This window comes from Macrotis lagotis, chromosome X (assembly GCF_037893015.1).
Source record: "Macrotis lagotis isolate mMagLag1 chromosome X, bilby.v1.9.chrom.fasta, whole genome shotgun sequence".
In the NCBI taxonomy this organism is placed as follows: Eukaryota; Metazoa; Chordata; class Mammalia; order Peramelemorphia; family Peramelidae; genus Macrotis; species Macrotis lagotis.
In genome coordinates this window covers 403,191,775-403,213,398 of record NC_133666.1, presented here as the reverse complement: position 1 = coordinate 403,213,398, position 21,624 = coordinate 403,191,775, and the positions used below count along the sequence as shown (strand labels likewise).

The 21,624-nt window shown below is 36.3% G+C and overlaps 2 pseudogenes; one reads left to right on the top strand and one right to left on the bottom strand.

Moving 5' to 3' along the window:
* The first annotated feature begins 11,889 nt into the window (after positions 1-11,889).
* LOC141499195 (thioredoxin reductase-like selenoprotein T) lies at positions 11,890-16,973 on the top strand (annotated as a pseudogene).
* A 2,640-nt stretch (positions 16,974-19,613) lies between these two features.
* LOC141499194 (ribonuclease H1 pseudogene) lies at positions 19,614-20,144 on the bottom strand (annotated as a pseudogene).
* Between the last annotated feature and the right edge of the window lie 1,480 nt (positions 20,145-21,624).

The window sequence follows — 21,624 nt, the reverse complement described above, 5'->3', positions numbered from 1 at the left end:
CTCAGACACTAATTATCCATATGACTCTGGACAAATCACTTATGGCAAACCATTTTGATATCTATCTCCCAAGAAAACCTCAAATGGGATCACAAAGATTCAGACACAACTGAAAATGGCTGAACAACTCTAATTCTTTATAGATGACTGTACATAAATAGCAATAATCTACTAGGTGTCAGTCACATGTTTTGCCTATGACTTAAAATCTAAGGAAATGTCATTGTCAAACCAAATGGTCCAGTTAGATATTCAAAGTATATTTAGAATCATTAGTCATGGTTATATGATATGGAAACCCAGAACATGGATATAGAATATAGGTAGCATCATAATAGAATATTATTCTTTAGATTAATTAGTGAAAAAGCATTTAAGTATTGTTATCCAAGTAGTGAGAATAGAATATAGTTTGTTGGACCTGAAATGCTCCTCTTTCAGGAGAGGACTATTGTTGCTAGGAACCTGAGATTGGGAAACTGTGATACTTGAAGATTGTGTGTATCAACACATTATGGATCTTCATTAAGTTTCTGCATACTATATTGTCATATAGTAAAAGAGTTTCTCTAGTTTTTGTTTTTGTTATCTGCCTTATTGACCCAATCTCATCAGATCCCAAAGCTACACTTGGGACCAGTGTGCACCTGTCCCAGAATACAGGAAAACAGAGTTGAAGTGTCTTATCCAAGAACTTGGATTAGAACCCAGTTCTCTTTCATTCAACATTCATTCAGGAACCCTGTAATAAGTGATATATCTATGTTCAAAACAGACCTCTACCTCAATAAAAAATCTCACAATACCAAATGGCAGCACATAATTACAAACATTATCCTCTAACTCAAAAAACTCCAATGGTTCCCTATTGTTTCTAAGTAAAATACAAACTCCTCTGACATTTTAAGCTCTTCCTAATCTGCCTGACTACTCTCACATCTCATAGTTCTTTTCACTCACTTAACCACCACCTTGGTTCAGGCTCTCATTACCTTTCCCCTAAAATTCCTTAAGTCTTTCCCTGTTCTAATTCATTCTCTACTGCACTACCAAAGTGATTTTTTCTAAGTCATCTATCATGCCATACTCTCTACCCAATAAAATCCAGTAGGCTCCCTGTTACCTTTAGAATTGATTATAAAATCTTCTGTTGGTATTTAAAGAAAATTCTTCATAGCCTGACCCCTTCTTACCCTTCCACTCTTCTTATACTTTACTTGCATCCATTTACTTCCAGTCAGTATTTACTGTCCATGGCATATGGCTTCTGTTTCTTTACCCTGGCTATCTTCCTGGAATGCTACTTTCCCTCCTCTCCTTATTTTCAAATTCCTGGCTTCTTTAAGATGTAGATTAAGTACTTCTCTAGTCTTTTTCCAGTCTTTCTCTTCCCTACCATCCCACAGTATTCTGTACCTCCCCCTCCCCCAGATTCCTTTCATCTGCTCTGTATCTATCTTGTATGTACCTGGTTATTTACATGTTACTTCTCCTAATTAGACCATGAGTTCCTGAAGGCAGGAACTGCTTTTGCCTTTCTCTAAAATCCCAGGAGTTAGTACAGTGATTGGCATTGTTAGTCCTTAATAAATGTTTGTTGATCTATCTTTTGAGACATTGCTGCTATTCCCTTTATCATGTTCCACATGCATTCAACAAGCATTAAATTTGTGTAAGAAAAAACTTTTAATCAACTGTTGAAGGATGTGAGGATGCCATTGTTGTCAAGGAATATTGTGGTGGCTAAAAGGAACAGAAAGGAGTAGGAAAAGAAGTTTGTTTTAATTTCTTCTTGTTTAGTCTCATCCGATTCTTCATGACTCCATTTGGGGTTTTCCTGGCACAGATAATGGAGTGGTTTGCCATTTTCTTCTCCAGCTCATTTTACAGATAAGGAAAGTGAGGCAAACAGGGTTATGTGACTTTCTCTGGATCACACAATAAGTGTTTTGAGATCAGATTTGAACTCAGGAGGAGGAATCTTCTTGACTCCAGGCCCAGCACTATCCCCTGTAACACCTAGCTGAAGTATAATGCATCACATATGAATAGTTCAAAAGTTTTAAAGGGACAGAGAAAGCACTTTTTATTTATTAAAAAACATATGAGTTAAAAATAACTTATACAAAAAAGGATACAAAATTGTTGTAGGAGAAATTGGTGCCACCAATAAAGATTGAGAGACCTCTTGTGAAAAGTGAAAGAATTCACAACTAGCCCTGGAGTTGAAATAGCTCAGGAATTTTATTTCACAAGCCTACAAAGTTCACAGATTAAAATCTTTTCCTAAAGAGATGACAAGCTGCTTGTAAGCAACTTGAGGACAGAATGAATAACAGGACAAGTTTTAGGTGAGATTGCCTGAGGTAAAGAGTGAAAGGAATAGAGACCATAGCTCTCCATAGTGGCCTAGGTCAGAAGCATGTTTTAGCTTAGAGGAAAAAGCCCATCCGGCAAAGGGGAGGAAAGAAGGAAGAAAAGTGTTTCCCCTTCCTGGACCCTTTACTTAAATGTATTTCCATAGTGGGTTGGACAAGGGTGGTGCTTGGGGTGTGGTTTAGCACCTGACTCCAGGTACTTTCCAATATTCACTCCACAGGAGGTTCCCTCCTAGGAATGGCCAAGACAGTATTCACTGAGCAAAGGTGATAGTGTAAGCACTAGTCTTTCCTGTCCCAAAAGATATGACCTTTAAGTACAATAAGTCTGTATCATGTATCAAAATGAATTGAAAGATTGGGTTAAAAACATAACATTGTATAGTATTGTTTCTCAACTTACAAATAGTTTTTATAACTGAAGTGTAAATAAGTGTAAAACTAAAAAAATGATAAATCACATAAACATGTGGAAACTGAGGCTTGAGTTCAAGAGAATCATCAATTTCATAGGGGGAAATTTGTTTAGTTATTTCTTTTTAAGTGCAAGTTGATTCCCAGAGTCAGGAGACTCAAATGGAAGTCATTGAAAGATGCAAGGGTCATAGGAGATGGAAGACTGAGACAGTGTCCACAGCTTTTTCAGATCTATCTGAAGCAAGTCAGAGAAAGCTGAAAGAAGTTTCCCTTGTATAATTCCTAATTTACTGGAGATCCACCTCATTGGACCAAAGCTTTAATTCCAGATACCCCCCTTCAGAATCACTTAAAGCTTAAGAGAGCTGAAGCCTCCTATAAATGCATATTGCCATGAAACTGTGTCATAAGAAAGTGAATATGTCTAAGGGGAAAACAGCCTAAAAATTCAAACTCTCCAAAATAGAACAGACTGCAACAGAAGTAGGAGATTCTCCCTCAGCTGAAACCAGTTATTTGAATGTTGTAAAGAAGATTCTTCAAGTATGCACTTTCTGACTTTGGGAGTTCCTTCTGAGATGTTCTGATTTTGTGATTCTGCTCTTTTACCTCCTCAGAAAAGAGTTGGAGTTAAAAGTTTCAAAAATTAAATCATATATTATCAGACTATGAGAAATGATGAGAAACTAAGCTAAGAGGTGGAAATACTTTGACCAAAATCACAGTTATTGGGAAGAGTTAAAATTAGAACCCCTAGGTCCCCCAAATTGCCAGTCCATGACTCCTTTCTGTTAAAAACAAAATAACTTTTATTCATATCTCTTATATTTTACATCATCAGAATTTTTCCCAGTATCTTTCTAATTCCAGAGCCCTTCTATATAATAATTTTTAAAGAAAAAGGAGAAAAAATTAGCAAAAAGGATTAAGATATCAAAAAATCTGAACATATATATTATATATATATGTTTATTATATCTATAAAACATACCACATCCATGGATGTTTTACCTCTACAAAGGAGTTAGGGATGGGGAGAGATTTCTCATATATCTTTTTTTTTTTGGAGGCAGGCTTTATAACTTTGTAGCATTCATTTTGATTTTTTTTGTGGTTATTTCCATTTCCATCGTTATAGTCATAGTGTTTATTGTTTGCTTGACTTTGCTCACTTATTCTGCAATAAACTGTAAATCTTTCCAAGTTTTTTTGAATTCATTGTACTTATCATTTCCTACAGCACATTATCTTCATGCAACATAATTTGTTTAACCATAACTCAACTGATGAACATCTACATTGTTTCCAATTTTTTGCTATCACAAAAAATGTTATTGTAAATATTTTGGTGTATATAGAAATTTTCTTCTTAGTAATGACCTTTTTGGGGTATAAGCCTAATAGAGGAATCTCAGGAGCAAAGAATATAGACACATTTGTCACTTTATTTGCACAGTTCTAAAGTGCTCTTGTAAATGATTATATTCATTCAAAATTCCACCAACAAAGGCATTGTGTATCTCTCTTCCCACAACCCCTACAGCATTTTCTATTCCCATCTTTAGTTCTTTACCAATTTGTGGAGTATGTGGTAAAACCTCAGTTGTTTTGATTTGCATTTCTCTTCTTATTGGTGATTTAGGACATTTTTTCACATGTTGATAATTTGTTATTATTCTTTGGAGACATGTTTGTTCTGGCCTTCAACAACTTATTTACTGGGAAATAGCTTTGGGAATTATTCCTTTTGGGAATGATTAGAAACTCTGCTTGATCTCTGAAGCTCATACTTACACTCAGTCACTGGGGTAGAAGATTCCTGTTCAGATAAAGGTTAAAAGTGTATGGCCTCTAATGTTCTTGTAGCTCTGAGATTCTGTGAGAGATGAGATAGTAAACCTAAAATGATGGAGCTTCCAGTCCAAAAGATTGGGCAGTGGATAGGACTTCCTTCATTCTCTGCAGTGTTAATGCTGCCTAAAGATCCCTTTAGAGATTTTTTAACTACTTCATTAAATGATTGTGGATTTTTTTTTGGGGGGGGGGGTATAAAAATCAAGGGAAAACTAATAGACAACTAGAGGAATGGGTGAGGGTTAGGCTGGTAATTTGGGCACTGAGCAAAGCCTGCAGTGCAGCCTTTTCTAGACAAGCAGCTCTATAGGCAGGAGTCCCCACCCAGCCCACCAGATAGTATGTAAGTGATATGTAAAACACTCTATCACTTTGTAAGTGATATGTAAAACACTCCGCTTTTCTTGAATCAACAACTGAGGTACTTTTCTTGGGAAGTCCTATAGCTGCTAAAAGTGATAAGCTATGGAATTGGTTTTTCTGCTCCCTTACAAACTTAATATATGATCACAGGCATATCACTAAACCCTTCTGAATCCTCAGTAACAAATCATAGTATAGTCTCAATCAAACTTTTAATGCCCTTCACAAAAAAATTTTCATTTAATTTATGTTTCACATTTATTTAATTTATATATATTGTTTCCTCACAATAAAATGTAAACTCCATGAGGGCAGGAAATATTTTATTTTTGCATTATATCAGCACCTAGCATACCTCTCCACTAAGGAGGGATTTAAAATACCTGTTGAATTGACTTGGATATTCAGTTGTACTTAGGATTTAAAAATAGTATTTAAATGATAAAATCTTTGAAAATGATGCTTTTTTCCCCTCCATTTCTTCCCTGAAACCTAATTTAGTGCTTTGTAAAGTAGGTAACCTGAAGGAGGTTAAGATTATTATAACTATGTAATAATCTTAGTACAAATGGTTTAGAATGTCACACTGATCTTCGCCTGGTTTGCTCCAAATTCTCAATAGCAATAAAACAAAAAATTTTCTAAATTAATATTCAAAACCACCTAGGGTGCTTACTATGAAAATTATAGAGAAAGAAGACTTTTGAAAAAAAAAAGTTATTATACTATCTCTTAAGTCAATCTCCAAATACTATTAAGAATAAGAAGAAAAGTGACTTTTTAAAATAGCTAATCTACCAGGCAATCATAAATGTCATGGACCCTATAACTTGATAACATCAGAACAGGTTGAACAAGGACAACTTGGAAATCTAAGAGTGACTACTTTCAGGAAAGTGACATATGCATTATTAACACTATAGTTTCCTAAAAATGCAGAGAAATTCATATGAAATCCTAGATAAAAGTTGTCCAATATGAAATTTTAAAAAAGCATTAGAGAATTTCTATTTGAAGAGTGGAATTTAATTAGAGATTTGGATGGAAATAAAACAATATGTCAGATATGAAAAAAATGCAAAAGAGAATTAATTTTAGAAGAGAACAACTAAATTGATATAACAAATTGGATAAAAATCATGGATCAAGTATAATTTATTTATTATAGTGGAAATAAAATTAATCAACAAGCAAATTCAAAATGAAATCTCCTTTGTATACCAGCTCTCAGGAAGAAAAAAAAATCTCAAATTTAAGAATATGTAAAATTCCTTGACATAAGTTCTTGGTTACCCTGACCATTCTGGAGTTGATAGGACTAAATGAGGTAGAGATGGGGAAGTGGTAACTGGAAAGTTTGGAGGTTAATGTTGGAGGGTTACTAAGAATTTAGGTGTGAACCACAGTCACTTCTTTCCTTTTATGGTGCTGTTCAACTATATTTAAAAGCTAACATAATATTCTTTTTTTGTTGTTTTGTTTTGTCTTTAGTTTTATTAAAGAAAATGGGGTTAAGTGACTTGCCCAAAGTCACACAGCTAGGTAATTATTAAGTATCTGAGTCTAGATCTGAACTCAGGTCCACCTGATTCCAGGGTGCTCTATTCACTGTGCCATCTAGCTGCCCCCAACTAACATAGTATTCTTACTTCACTGAGTAGTTACCTAAATTGTATTTCTGTAGTTTTTAAGTTGGGCATTAAGTTAATTTGGAATCCTAAAATAAAAATCTAAAAATGATTATACTTCGTAGCAGAATATAGTTAAAGTAAAAATTTTGTATGGTTAATTTAAAAGGCAACATGTTATAGGGCAAAGAGGTTAGAACTTGGAAATCAGGAAGACCTAGATACAAAAACTGTAATCAACATATCTCTAAGACTATAAATTACAGAAGAATTGCTAATATACATAAGTGGAGAGCTTTAATCTCCACATATGGCCTCCCAGAGTTCCTTTCCAAAGCATCCAGGGCTATGTATTCTGGGATTGGCATACTTCTAAAGAGAAGGCTACACATTTTAATAATTCTAATATCATACATATCATTAAAAGCTTAACCTATGTAAATTAATTACTATACTTTGTAGACCAAAATAGCTCAAAAAGCACCTCAGTCAGCAAACATATGACTTACTTCCCCAAACCAAGGAGATACCAACAATAAACTAAAATATAAACACATGTTAAATCTTATGAAGAATGAAGATGATTATAAGTGGTAAAAGCTCATAAAACAAAGGGAAGCAGAGGAAGGTAAAACCAGTTTGAAGAAAACATAGTTAGATAGCCAGTCATCCCATTTAAGGATGGAAATAGAATTAATGAAACAGAAGGAAAAATTGGAAAAGACTTACAAAAGGCATTTTTTTTAAGTTTCTTTGCAAGGCGGGGGGTTAAATGACTTGCCCAAGGTCACACAGGCAATTATTTTAGGTTTTTTTTTTTTTTTTTTGCAAGGCAATGGGTTTAAGTGTCTTGCCCAAGGCCACACGGTTAGGTAATTATTAAGTGTCTGAGGCAGGATTTGAACTCAGGTCCTCCTGACTCCAGGGCCAGTGCTCTATCCACTGGGCCACCTAACTGCCCCACAGCAAAAGTCATTTTAACAAACAGTCAAACACTATCCATGAAGGATAGTGAACTCACTTCATTTGAACCCAAACTCACAGTCCTCAAGGGATTTTTGGAGGAGGCAGAAATGGCACGAAGTATAATTTTAAAAAGCAGCTAGGGGGCGGTTAGGTGGCGCAGTGGATAGAGAATGGCTCCTAGAGTCAGGAGGACCTGAGTTCAAATCCTGCCTCAGACACTTAATAATTACCTATCCCTGTGGCCTTGGGCAAGCCACTTAACCCCATTGCCTTGCAAAAAAAAATTTTAAAAAAAAGCAGCTAGATTTGGATGCAGTATATATAAAGGAGATCTGTATTGGAGATGACACAATTGTGAGGGCAATGATGGACAGATATACAGTGTATTTTAATAATGCAGATATATATACCAAAGGAGTAGTAAGTCTTCCCTAAAATATTTTACCCAAAATTGAATACAGTATTCTGTGTAATCTCTCAGTGGCAAAGAGGAATTACCTCCCTCTTTTTAGAATAACTTTCTTTTTTTTTTTTAGATTTTTTTTCAAGGCAATGGGGTTAAGTGGCTTGCCCAAGGCCACAGGGATAGGTAATTATTAAGTGTCTGAGGCAGAATTTGAACTCAGGTACTCCTGACTCCAAGGCTGGTGCTCTATTCACTGTACCACCTAGCCGCCCCCTAGAATAACTTTCTACTTCTATACTTAGAAGGATCTGTGATTTTTGTCTGGTGGAAAATCCCTTCTCTAATTATGATTACAACCTTTGATTTTTTGGTAAATAGTCTTGGAGCTGTGACTGAAAAATTCATCACTTTTGCAAGTCATCTGGTGATGAGATTCTCTCAACAGCTAAAATGTTCTTCAAATAAAAAAGTCACTCTATTTGATCTTAGGTGTTTCTGACTCTGAATTGAGTGTTCTTTTCATTATGTAAAAGTGACTTGCTATAATTTAAAAAAAAGCTTCAACAAAATAATGAGATAAACCATTAACATTTCTATACTACAATGCATTAATAGATCTTTGAGGATCATCCATGCCTTTTCCTGCTCTTATCCATATCCTTACCTTAAATCCTTCACAGAGGATTCATCCAACACGATGAATACCTTTATATATTTTGACATTGCATGGATACTAATGTAGTGTGCCAATTATCCATTGGTAATATCTCACTCTTTTTTTTATTTTTGCAAGGCAAATAGGGTTAAGTGGCTTGTCCAAGACCACATGGCTAGGCAATTATTAAGTGTCTGAGGCTGGATTTGAACTCAAGTACTCCTGACTCCAGGGCCGGTGTTCTATCCACTGCACCACCTAGCCACCCCAATGTCTTACTCTTGAATTGTGACTTACTCACCTCCTTCTCTAGTCATACATCTCTCTGAGGATTCCTTTTATATTTCTTACATAAAAGTGTCCTTTAATTCTAAGATGATATTTTCCTTAGATTCACTATCTCCCTATTGAAGAGATCAAGTATTTATTGGCTGAATTGATTTCTAGGACAAAGTGGTTTTATTTGTTTACTCACTGTGGTAATTCATTTTTATTTTCTTAGGAAAAGGTAATAGTTTGTGTAGATTAATATAATTTTATCTATTTCCCACTTTTTTTGCTATCAACTACTTATTTAGTAGGTCATATTGGAGAGAAGCACATGGTATAGTGGATGGAATGATGTTTTTGGAGTTTGGGAGATGAGTTCAAATCCTTCCTCCAAAACTCATTAGCTATGTGACTAAGAGAAAATTTAAATTCTCTGAGTTCCAGTTTTTTATGTGTAACATAGGGATAATAATATCTACCTCACAAGAATAATGTGAGGCTCAGATCAGGAAAAAAAGCTTGTAAAATACTATGGAAACATCAAAGTTGCTGTTTAAATAACGGTTATTATTGTTGTATATCTTCTCAGTTTTAATCCTCTTGGTAACAATTTTGATCTTTGTTCTAACAAGTCAATGATATATGATTATAAAAACAATTGATTCAGATTTGTTTCACACATGGATTACAAATCTTTTTTCTCTCTGTTGGGAAATAATCACTTTTATTTTTTGTGATGTTATTTGGTTTTCAACATGTGCAAGGTCTCGTATCTCTTCTCTCTTCCTGAAAAAAAAAAGTATACATGCTATGAGAAAATACTCTACAAATCTTTGGACTTCTTCGTCAAAACAGAGCAACCATCTGGCAGAGAGAGACAGTGAGCGACATTAGCAAGTCATGGGATGGAAAGTGGGTGTATAGTAGTAAGGATTGAAGACACAGGTTGGGCTGCTAGCATTGAATGTAAACCTTAGAAACAAGAGAATTCCAATGACAATGTTAAGAAAAGGTACTAGAAGATGGCACAGAGTTGGCAGCAGGTCCTTGCAAAAATACAGCCTACTCCTACCTATGATAGAATTAGATTTTCTGGCAATATGGAGAATAAAAGAAATGAAGTGGTATTGGGCTGGTCTACAAAATACAGGTGAACAAAACACCAAATGATAGCCAAAATAAAGAGAATCCCGAGGGATATTTCAGTTTGAAGGGAAACTGATAGTGTTTCCTTGAGGTTGGGAAGACCCAAACCTTTCTGAATCTTTCCTTCTTGATACACCAGCCAAGGAGATCATAAGAGAATATATATACAGAATGTATTTCATTATGGTCTGAAGACAATGATAATCAACCTAAGAGCTCAAGATAGATATCATAGATCACTGAGTCTCAGGATCCCAAGTGCATAAAACTGAACTGACTACAAATGAATTAAGTAGTTCAAGACTTAACTAGTTTGTGATCAGACTGACATATAATGCTTCCAAGGGTAAGAGGAGAAGTTCTATGTCACCAGAAAATTCCCTTTAGGACCCTGCTCTTTCCTAGAACATTATTTTAAGAAAGGCCAGGTGACTTAACCCCACTGCCTTGCAAAATCTAAAAAAAAAAAAAAAGCCAGGTGAGCTTTTTCCTTTACCTCCTTTCATGCTACTTCCTCCACAAATTCCTAATAACTTCATTCAGTGCAGATATTTTTCCTCCTCCCCATTCCCACTCTAGTTTTAGAATCATGAAAAATAACCAAATCAATTCATTGTTCCTAAATGTGGCTTGTCAATCAAGTCAAGTCTACAAGCATTTTATCATACAATAAATATCATAACTTACTTCTAAATTGCCCAATTCAATATTCCTGTAAATTTCTGGACCAATACTCCTCCCTGGTCATCACTTCCTTGTATGTATTGTTTCCCCATTAGATTTTAAGCTTCTTGAGGTCAGGAACTGACTTTGCTTTTGAATTTGTATTCCTAGAACATCTCACAGACAGAATTTTGTGAATGCTTTCCTGTTCATTCCAGCATTATACCAGTAGAATATATGTGAGCTTATTTTTTATGAAACCCTCGACTATTATGTAATGCTTTTTCTTTTCTTTCTTTTTTCTTTTGGCAAAGCAATGGAGTTAAGTGACTTGCCCAAGGTCACATAGCTAGGAAATCTACATGCCTGAGGCCTGATCTGAACTCAGGTACTCCTGATTCCAGGGCTGGTGCTCTATCCACCATGTTGCCTAGCCACCCCTATGTGATGCTTTTTCATGTAACTTTTCTGTTAGGTCACTATTTGAAGCTTTGTGAGGCAGAGTTTTATGAATATAATTTGGTATATTGCTTGATATTTCAAGTTCTATACTATTATAATATGTGTATAACATTTCTATGTACAAATTAGTACATGGCTTAACATGTATCTACAAATTATAAGTATGTGGGGCGAGGACATAAAAATAACAAGAGACTTGCTGTTCAGCTAAAATGTCAGAGGATAGTTCATTACTTCTGCCCCTTCTTCCAACAGTGTTTTGTCTCCTCGGAGCTAATCAAAACATCAGGATTACTTTTGCTTACCAGGGCCTGGTGAGAATAGAAAGAACTAACAAAAAAAGGATAAATGTATTTAACTTCCATTTCAGAAAAATTCAACCAGAGGCAAAGTATGGCTAGAATTTACTTTCCCTAACTGAGATAGGAATCAAGAGAAACTGTGGAGAGGAATAAAAAAAAGTATAATAAATAGTAAAAACATTTACAAAGTGCCTTAAAGTGTACAAAGCACTTTCCATTCCTTATCAATATCAATACTCACAATAACCCTAGAAGATAGGCGCTATCTTTTTCATTTCATAGTTGCTAAGTATTTGATGGTAGAATTGACCTTAGGGGGCCCTGCCCCACCGTGCCCTGCGCAGTGTCCGGCCGAGGGCGCCGCGGCGGCTCCGGGACGATGCGGCTCCCGCTGCTGCTGGGCGAGGCCTCGGCCGACGCGGGCGGCGGGCCGGGCAGGCGGCTCCGGAGGCCGGACGCCACGGGGCCGCTGCCCAAGTTCCAGATCCGTGTTTCCTGAGGCTATCGGCGGGTGTTTGAGGAGTACATGCGGGTTTTTAGCCAGCGGTACCCAGACATCCACATAGAAGGAGAGAATTACCTCCCTCAACCAATATATAGACTCATAGCATCTTTCCTGTCAGTCTTCAAACTAGTATTAATAGGCTTAATAATTGTTGGCAAGGATCCTTTTGCTTTCTTTGGCATGCAGGCTCCCAGCCTATGGCAATGGGGCCAAGAAAATAAGGTCTATGCGTGTATGATGGTTTTCTTCCTAAGTAACATGATTGAGAACCAATGTATGTCAACAGGTGCATTTGAAATAACGCTAAATGATGTACCAGTATGGTCAAAGCTGGAATCTGGTCACCTTCCATCCATGCAGCAGCTTGTTCAAATTCTTGACAACGAAATGAAGCTCAATGTGCATATGGATTCAATCCCACATCATGGATCATAGCCCCATCTTTCAGCCCTGAAAACTCTTTTGTAAGTAATGCAAAGGACAGGACCAAAGTGTATTTCTATTTTGATTCCACTTTTAATGGTCTTTTTCATTAATGTCTTTATGGGAACTATTAGCACAAAAATATAATTTGTTGAATTTACCACCGTGACAACATATGCTTGTAGTTGTGCTTTTCCTTTGAGACTCAGGTTTCTTAGTATTATTAGCAAACCCTCTTAAAGTAGATTGAGAGAACTATCAACACAATCACCATGTGCTCCCTTGCCCAGTAGATAGATGTGGATATGGTCTACTTACTATTTGATTAAAAATTAATTGGTAATAAGATAGTTAAGGAATGACATAGTTGGATCATTAGTGCATTTATAGTAACTGTTTAATAAGGCAGCTTAGTAGGGCTACTAGGTAAAGCACAGAGTCTTGGATCTGTAAGACCTGAATTCAAATCTAGATTTGGACACTTACTAGCTAATCATGTAACTTTTGTTTGCCTCAGTTTCCTCAACTGTAAAATGAGTTGGAGGAATAAATGGCAAATCACATTTGACCACTCCATTTGGAATCTATTATTATAGTCCCTGATATTCTGCATAAGGTGGGAGATAGATATTGCCAGAGTGTTCGTCATTGGGGGAGGCAGTTGGGAAGGGAAGGTGGAAAGAATAGAAAAGACCAACTGGAGTGGACCGAGTACACAGAAGAGGTATGTATGGACAGACACAAATTTTAAAAACTATTAAAGCTTTGATTTTGAAATACCTGAAAGAGGGTGAGTATATAAAACATTTGGAAAAACCATTTATTTTACTATTACAGAAAAGGTGATCAAGAAAACATCAGTAACTAGCGAACCAGATGCCATTCTCATTCATAAAAAAAAATCCAAAAAGAATCTACACAGAGTATTGCGCATATGCTTAAAAATATTATGAGAAAGGGGACAGCCTTTAACAAACAATATTCTACATTTCTGCATCAGACTACATCTTTTCCCCTAATTGATATTTTATTTTTCCAATTACATGTTAAGGGTTTTTCACCATTCATCCACATGCATGTGCATATTTATAAGTTACATAATTTCCTTCCACCTTCCCTTCCCAACTGCCTCCCCCAATGACGAACACACTGGTAAACACTGTAAATTATATATTTTTGTTTAACATGTTTACAGATTAGTCATTTTTCTGAAAGAGGAATTAGGACTAAGGGAAAAGAAAGAAAACCATGAGATAGGAAAGAAGAGATTTTTAAAAGGTGAATGTAGTATTCAGATTCTGTAGGCTTTTTTTTTTGTTTTGATTTGTTTTTCTTCCTCTGGTTGGAGTTAAGACAGTCTCCCAGGATTATCCTAACTCTCTGAACTGCTTCTTTGAGCCTATGATTTATACCATTCTCCTTTACTTCTACGGTTTTTTCATCATTGCCATGGGGAAGAGAGGGGAAGCACCTATGTGCCAGACACTCTATTAAGCACTTTCCAATATTATTTCATTTGATCCTCACACAATCCTTTGAGTTGAGTGTTATTATTATCCTCATATTACAATTGAGGAAACTTTGTCAAACAGTTGATGACCTGCCCAAGGATCACATGATAAGTTTCTGAGATTTCATTTGATTTCAGGTCTGATTCCAGATCTAACTTTCTATCCACTGCACCATCCCTGCTGCTCCATGAAGTTGACTTCTAGTTGGTGGGTAATGGTTCATTTTTCTGGAACAAGTCTGGCTACATTTGTTACTCAGGATTCTAGGGAGTACCCTAGAATGCTATTAACTCAAGTCCCATCATCTCTGTTTCCCCCATTGTTAGGTGCTGGGAACAGGTACCTCAGCACCATTTAATGATTTAACATCAATTAGGTGTTTTTTTTTTGTTTTTTTATTTAGTTTTTGCAAGGCAAATGGCATTAAGTGGCTTGCCCAAGGCCACACAGCTAGGTAATTATTAAGTGTCTGAGACCGGATTTGAACCCAGGTACTCCTGACTCCAAGGCCGGTGCTTTATCCACTACGCCACCTAGTGCCACCTAGCCGCCCCTCTCTCACTCATTTCTTAACCAAGTTCCCATGTCCTGTAGATTTCAAATCTATAAAATCATTTAAAAACTATTCCTTCAAGATGGTACCAAAGGCACAAAAGGAGGTTGTCCTTCCAAGACAGCATCAGGCCAGAAGCCTTGAAGGCCAAGAGAGCAATAGTCAAGGCTGTACTTAGCTACAAAAATATGAAAATCCAAATGTCCCCTGTGTTTTGGAAGCCTAAGACAATTTAATTTCAAAGAAAGCTGAAAGCATCCCAAGGAAGAACATTCTTGATTGGGAAGCTAATTTCATGATCAAGTATTCCTTGATCATTGAGTTTCTATAAAGAAAACTGAGAATAACACCCTGGTATTTACTGCAAATATTAAAGCCAACACATATCAAACCATAAAGAGTGTGACATCATTGTCACCAAGATCAGTACACTGAGCTAACCTGAAGGAGGGAAGAAGGCCAGTATCTACTATTGCCAAAACAAGCTGGAATTATTTCAGCTACATTCAGCTATCCTGATCTATATATGATAACCTTTTCCACTATATGAAAACTAACAAAATCTGTTCTTTTCTCTCTGTTTCAAAGTAGTTGGCACAGCAGATAGAGTCAGTAAGACAGAAATTCTGACTTCTTACTAGCTGTGTGACCCTAGGCAAGTCGCATAATCTCTGTCTGGCTGTTTCCTCAACTTTAAACAGGGATCATAATAGCACCAATATCCCATAGTGATTCTGTGAATCAAGTGAGACAATGTAAGTATTTAACACAAGGTCTGGCATGTAGTAGGTGCTTAATAAATGCTTGTCCATTCCCCTTCTCTATTTCTTCACTGCTTCTTAGGAGCATGAAAAACTTATGAAAAATGAAAGACATGGAAGATTTCCTCAAAATCTCAAGCAGATGTGTTGGCAGCTGCTTAGTGTATGGAGGTTTTTGCTATTCTACAGGAGTGTTCAAGAAGTAGTGTCTGAGTTGTTATATGTTATGGTGGTTTGGGAGGCTTGAGAGATGCCAGGGAAATCAGCAGTTATAAGGAAAGTATGTTTGTGTAAGATTAGGGAACTAGAAAATCAGTACAGGTGATGAGTGAAAAGATTGGAAGCCAAAGCAATAGATTTGAGGTTTGGCTTGGGAGGAAAGGGAGTGGCCTGAGATTATAACTACCGTTGAAAGGTTCAACACTGCAGAGCTTTTAGGGAATAATCAGAGAAACGAGGAATTCATATTATTAATGGTTGTGAGCCTGTGATTTGGTTATTACTTTACTCAGTCTCACCCATAGCAGACACAAAAGGAGAGTGAACAATGATGTAAAGTTTCAAGATCCAATTCTTTCCAGTGTATAAGCTTCTACACTTCTTTTTACAGATGAGGATTCTGAGGCAGTTAAGTGACTTGCCCAGGGTCAAGTGTCTGAGCTTGCCCAGATAGTAAGATCCAATTTGAACTCAGGAAGATGAGTCTTCCAAGCACTCTATCCACTATGCCAATCTAATTGCCCAACAACCAGCTATTCACTTTCCAAATCTGCCTTTTGTATCTAGAGATCTTGCCTTTGATAAGACTTGTAAGAAGAACATGACCTTGTTTCTTTAGATCTCTTTGCCCAGACCTGCATAATCTTTTTTAGTATGTTTTGCACTCCATAGGTGGCTACATGAATCAGCAGAAGTGGATAGCAGTCATTTGGTTTGGCAGAATTTTCCTTCATGACTTGGATACAGTCACCAGAAGACGGCAGACTTCTCCATTCTTGTTAGCAGGGCAACAAACAGCTGATTCAAAGAGTCATCGATCAATATTACTAATTTTTCTTCCTCTAACCTTTCTCTCACTTCCAAGATCTCCTAGCTGACAGCACCTAGAAATATCACCCTTCCTAGGAAGACAAGCACCTGCTTCCTTTGAAGAGCATTTAGCTCCCTTATCTTCAGAAGGAGCCTCACATTTGTCTCATTGCCCAGAGTTTAGTTGTCCTTTTCTCCTTTGTGTGAACTTGACACAGATCAGCATCCCCATCTCTTCAGCTCTTCTTGGTAGTCACATTGATGCCTTACTTTAAATTGTTTGAAAGAATATTTCATTCTCCCTAATAATCCAGGAGAGTGAAGAAGTGTTAAGTCCCCTCCTCTCCCAGGAGGAAGACTAGTCTGCATTTTGGGCATAGAAAGCAGTCATTTGGCCATGAGAGAAATAAAACCCACATTTTCAACTTCCTATAATGGATTTTCTCCTCAAGGACAGTTTTAATGTAACTGAGCACATCCCAGGTGACTAGGGTAGGCACTCCTCAGAGGATGGGCTCTGCACTCCAAGACAATGACCAATGAATAAACTCTCCACCCCCCCCCCCAACTACTCCCCCTTCTCCGTATGGGAGATGTTAGAATAAATTACTTAGAATAAACAAGCATGACTAGATTGCAATTTGCATCACGTGGTTAACTTTCCAACTTCAAACATTCTGTGATTTTTATTAGTCACCTCATTTTCACTTTCAGATTGGTAACCCCAAATATTTGCTGCTATACACAGTAGAGAAAATAAAAGAAAGGCTTGATGCCACATGTTGGTGGAACAGCTGGTAATTTGGTAGGCACTTTACAGGTCTTGCTCCTGCCAGTTATAAATAACTCCCGTGCAGTGCATTTGTTGCATAATTTCATTTTTGCCTTTGTGTTGCAATTATGCTCCCAAAGCTTAATGCGAGTCCTTCGGGCTTTAAACCTAAACCTGTGAAGTCAATGACACTACTTAGTGAGAAAACAATGATTTTTTTTAAGATTTTATTTATTTCGAGTTTTACAATTTCCCCCCCTAATCTTACTTCCCTCCCCCCCACCCCCGTCAGAAGGAAATTTGCCAGTCTTTATATTGTTTCCATGGTATACACTGATCCAAATTGAATGTGATGAGAGAGAAATCATATCCTTAAGGAAGAAGCATAAAGTATAAGAGATAGCAAGAGCAGACAATAAGATATCAGGTTTTTTTTTTGTCTAAATTAAAGTTAATAGTCCTTGGTCTTTGTTCAAACTCCAGATACAGATATAAGGATACAGATGGTATTCTCCATTGCAGACAGCTCCAAATTGTCCCTGATTGTTCCACTGATGGAATGAGCGAGTCCATCAAGGTTGATCATCACCCTTATGTTGCTGTTAGGGTAGTACAGTGGAAAATAATGATTTTAGATAGTTTGTGGCACTAACGAATAGAGAAAAATATTTGTAAAAGTGTTAGTAAATCTACTCCAGAAAATGCTCAAGTAATCTCTCTAGTACTCAATGAGGGAAATGAAAAGGAAAAGCAGCCAAGTGTATGGGTTAATGAGATAATGGTACCTGCACCCCTTCTTGTGCTCATCGGAGTGAGCATTTCACTTCCCCTGCTTCCCCTGCCACTCAGTGGCACTTCCAACTTGACCTGGGGGCAGGGACTCTTTTCAAAGCATGTTTTTCATCCAGGAACAGTTCAATCATGGAATCAAAAGGGAGATTAGAGATAACAGGTTGCCCTTTCTCTTTTTGACCTTGGAGTTCTTCTAACCTCACTGCCTCTTGCCCCTCCCCTTGTTGCCTCTCCTTTATATATTGCATTTTTTAGGTTATTTCATGGTAACTGTGTTAGGGAAAGTGCATATTATCAGAATTACTATTTTGTTATAAAGAACTGTATTAGGAAAAGTACATTTTTAGCAATCTCTAGCAAAAGATTAAAGGTTTTTGATGGTTAAGGGAACCAAATCCCCTATTTTCCACAGATTTACATTTTTTAAAAAATTTGCTTTTGCACCCATTTTCTAAGAAATCTTATCCCCAAGAAAGCTGAAGATTGATTGTATGTTACCTTCTCTCCCTCAACACACTCAACCTTCATCCAAACTTCCCAAGGATATCATCACCCTTCCAATCATCCAAGTTTGTAATCTTAAATTGAATTAAAACCAGTTAATTAATTGAAAACCTTATTATTATTCATAAGACTGTCACCAACAACATATGCAAAGAAAACAATGAAGAATATTCAACCAGATTGTTATCAACATTAAAATTTGTCAATAATTGCTATTATTGATTCAACATGTCCAAAATTAAATGAATTAACTTTCACCCTAAAATTACAGTTCCTAAAAACTTTTTGACTTAAGGGTTCTTATCATTAAGAATATTTGTTAATGAGAAGAAAATATATTTGTCACGTGAATAAAAGAATTTTAAAATATTTCACTTCATCTCATTTTAATTTCTATTTTGGATATACTTTATAATGCACATAATGTGTTGTTTCAGTAGAACATATATGTATTTTATAAATAAATATAGGAATGCTCAAACATTTTTTTTAAATAGGAACAATTTATTTGACTTAGACATTAAGAATCTCTAAATAACTTGTAAGAGCAACCAATACCTAGAATTGTAAGAGTAAAGAACATTTTACCAAGAAAAAAAACAAAATTTGAACTGTGAACTATTCAATGTCATTATTGATAAGAATATCAAACAAACACTCACATGTACCCCAGAGAGGCAGATTGAATGGTCCAAGCAAGCATCTTTAGATTGCCAGAAAAATCAGAAGACAGTGAGAAACTTTAGAGCATACAAAACAAGGTAACTGCAAAATGTAGAAGTCCTTAGAAAGCACTGTTGGGGTGATGGGAAGTCTTGTTTCATGTATGTACTATGAAAAAGTTGGTGATTCCCTTATACCTAAATTGTGGGAGCCATCAAGCAGTCTAGATTGGTTTCTAGGGTCTGGAGCAAGAGTTGAGCCAAGTCAAGAGTTCTTCTGGATCTGTCAGAGATGGAACTATCTGCCTTCTTATTTATTATTTTAACAATTCCTACAGTTGTTTTTTTTAATATACGTTTCTTTTTGCTTTGTATTAAACAAAAAATTAAAATAGCACATAGAAAAACCAAGAAAACATTAAAAAGTAGCCAAAGATAGCCTTGGAATATAGAACTCCAACAAGGGGGGGGGGGGAGAGAAAGGTAAAGAGAAAATGATTTGGAGATTATTATATTGCAAGATTAAACAGTGACAAAAAAAGAAAGTGACACTATAACCTAAATTTCAATATCTGCAAGTATTAAGTATTTTCACTTCTTCCCAGTTGCTTTTCTTGCTAATTTCTGAGCTGCAACATTACCTCCATCTTTTGAATAAGCAGGTACATAATTCCACTCAACATTCATACCCCGAGTCAGATTATCCAGTTTAATGAATTGCTCTCTGTGAACATCTTTATTTTTACTTGTTTTCCAGTCATTTCCTAACCAGTTGTCAATCCACTCATTCATACCCTTGGTGACAAATTGGCTGTCTATGCACACTACCATGTTGTCCTTATTTTGGACCTTTGCTTGCTCAACCACTTTGATTGCAGCTTCTAATGATGCACTTTGGTTTGTCTGTCGTCCAGAATACCTATCACTTATGTTTAGACCATAATCTGATCTCCAGTGGACACCAATACCTCCTTGTGCCCCTTCTCTTCCATTATTTTTGCAGGTACCCTTGCCATAGACAATGTTAGAGTCTGATCCTGGATGTGATTGCCCACAATAGCTTCCATGGACGCTAGTCTGCCAATCATAGTCACAGCTCCAGGGATTGGGTTTCCGACTCATGTCTAATCTCAAGTGATCCTGACCTTCAGAAAAAGTGCCAAACATTTTTTCTTGATAGAGATTTACAATGAAAAAGTTTGGGGACTACAGATATTGATATGAATAGTAGCTACAACAAAGGAAGAAAAACAGCAGTGGAGACATTCAGAATACAAAAATCCAAGAAAGATACCAGTAATAAAAACCAAAGCCTGAAATAGCTGTTTGTCAGGGAATCTTCAATAGAGTTAGGGAAATTTAGGGAATGACAAGAAAAGAAAGATAATTAGTTCTGTTGTGGGCATATTGGATATCAAGGAGATAATGAATAACTGGATAGACTGGATTCATCTTGGAGAACAGCTTAATTGGCAGGTTAAAGTTTGGTATTTTATCACAAATATAATATGGAGCCATTGAAAGTTCTAGAGCAGTGGAATGAACTTGAACTTATGTTTTAGAGTTTTGTGGAGGATAGATTATAGAGGAGATACTGAAGAGGGACTGGAAGAGAAAAATGTATTGGGAGACTATTACAAGTCTTAGCAAAGAGGTGATGGGGATCTGAACAAGGACAATTGGCCAAGTGGAGAAAAGAATGGGTTTGAATGATGTTTGTGGTAAAAGATTTCAAAAGACTTGGCAAGTGATTGGATAGAAAGGTAAACTGAAGAACCACCACTGATGACATCAAGGCCAAGAACCCTCATCTCATACAAAAATGGAGAAACTGTAGTTGAATTTGAGATACTGATTGTTTGTCTTGTTAGAGATATCTAATAGTCAGTTTGGTGATCCAGGATGTAAGATGAAGAGAATAGTTAAGGCTAGATATATAGACCTAGGAGTCAACCACATCCCTAGTTTTTGATATGAGATGATCAAATGGGTCATTTCAAGAAAAAACAAGGCCTCTGAAAGAAACCTATGTTAGGAAGGTAGAATGTTGAAGTGAGTAGAACCAGAAGAACATTATACATACTTAACAGCAACATGGGGTGATGGACTTCATCATTTCTGCAGTACAATATTCAAAGACAATACTAAAAGACTATCCAAATCCAGAGAAGGAAAGTTTACTATCTTAAATTTTTTTAAAAAGTTGTTTTATGAATTGTTTTTTTTCTCATTTTTTTCTTCTATTTGGATGTGATTCTTCTTTCACAAGCTTAATACAGATTTATATTTAGTATGGTTACAAATATAGAGCCTATATTGTATTGATTTCTATCAGGGAAGGGAGAAAATATTTAAAAAATTGATTGTTGAAAACTACTGCTACATATAATTGTAAAAAATAATTTTTTTAAAAAAGGTAGAATGTGGGGTGGCTAGGTGGTGTAGTGGATAAAGCACCAGCCCTGGAGTCAGGAGTACCTGGGTTCAAATCTGGTCTCAGACACTTAATAATTACCTAGCTGTGTGGCCTTAGGCAAGCCACTTAACCCTGTTTGCCTTGCAAAAAAAAACCTAAATAAAAAAGGTGGAATGTGGATGATGA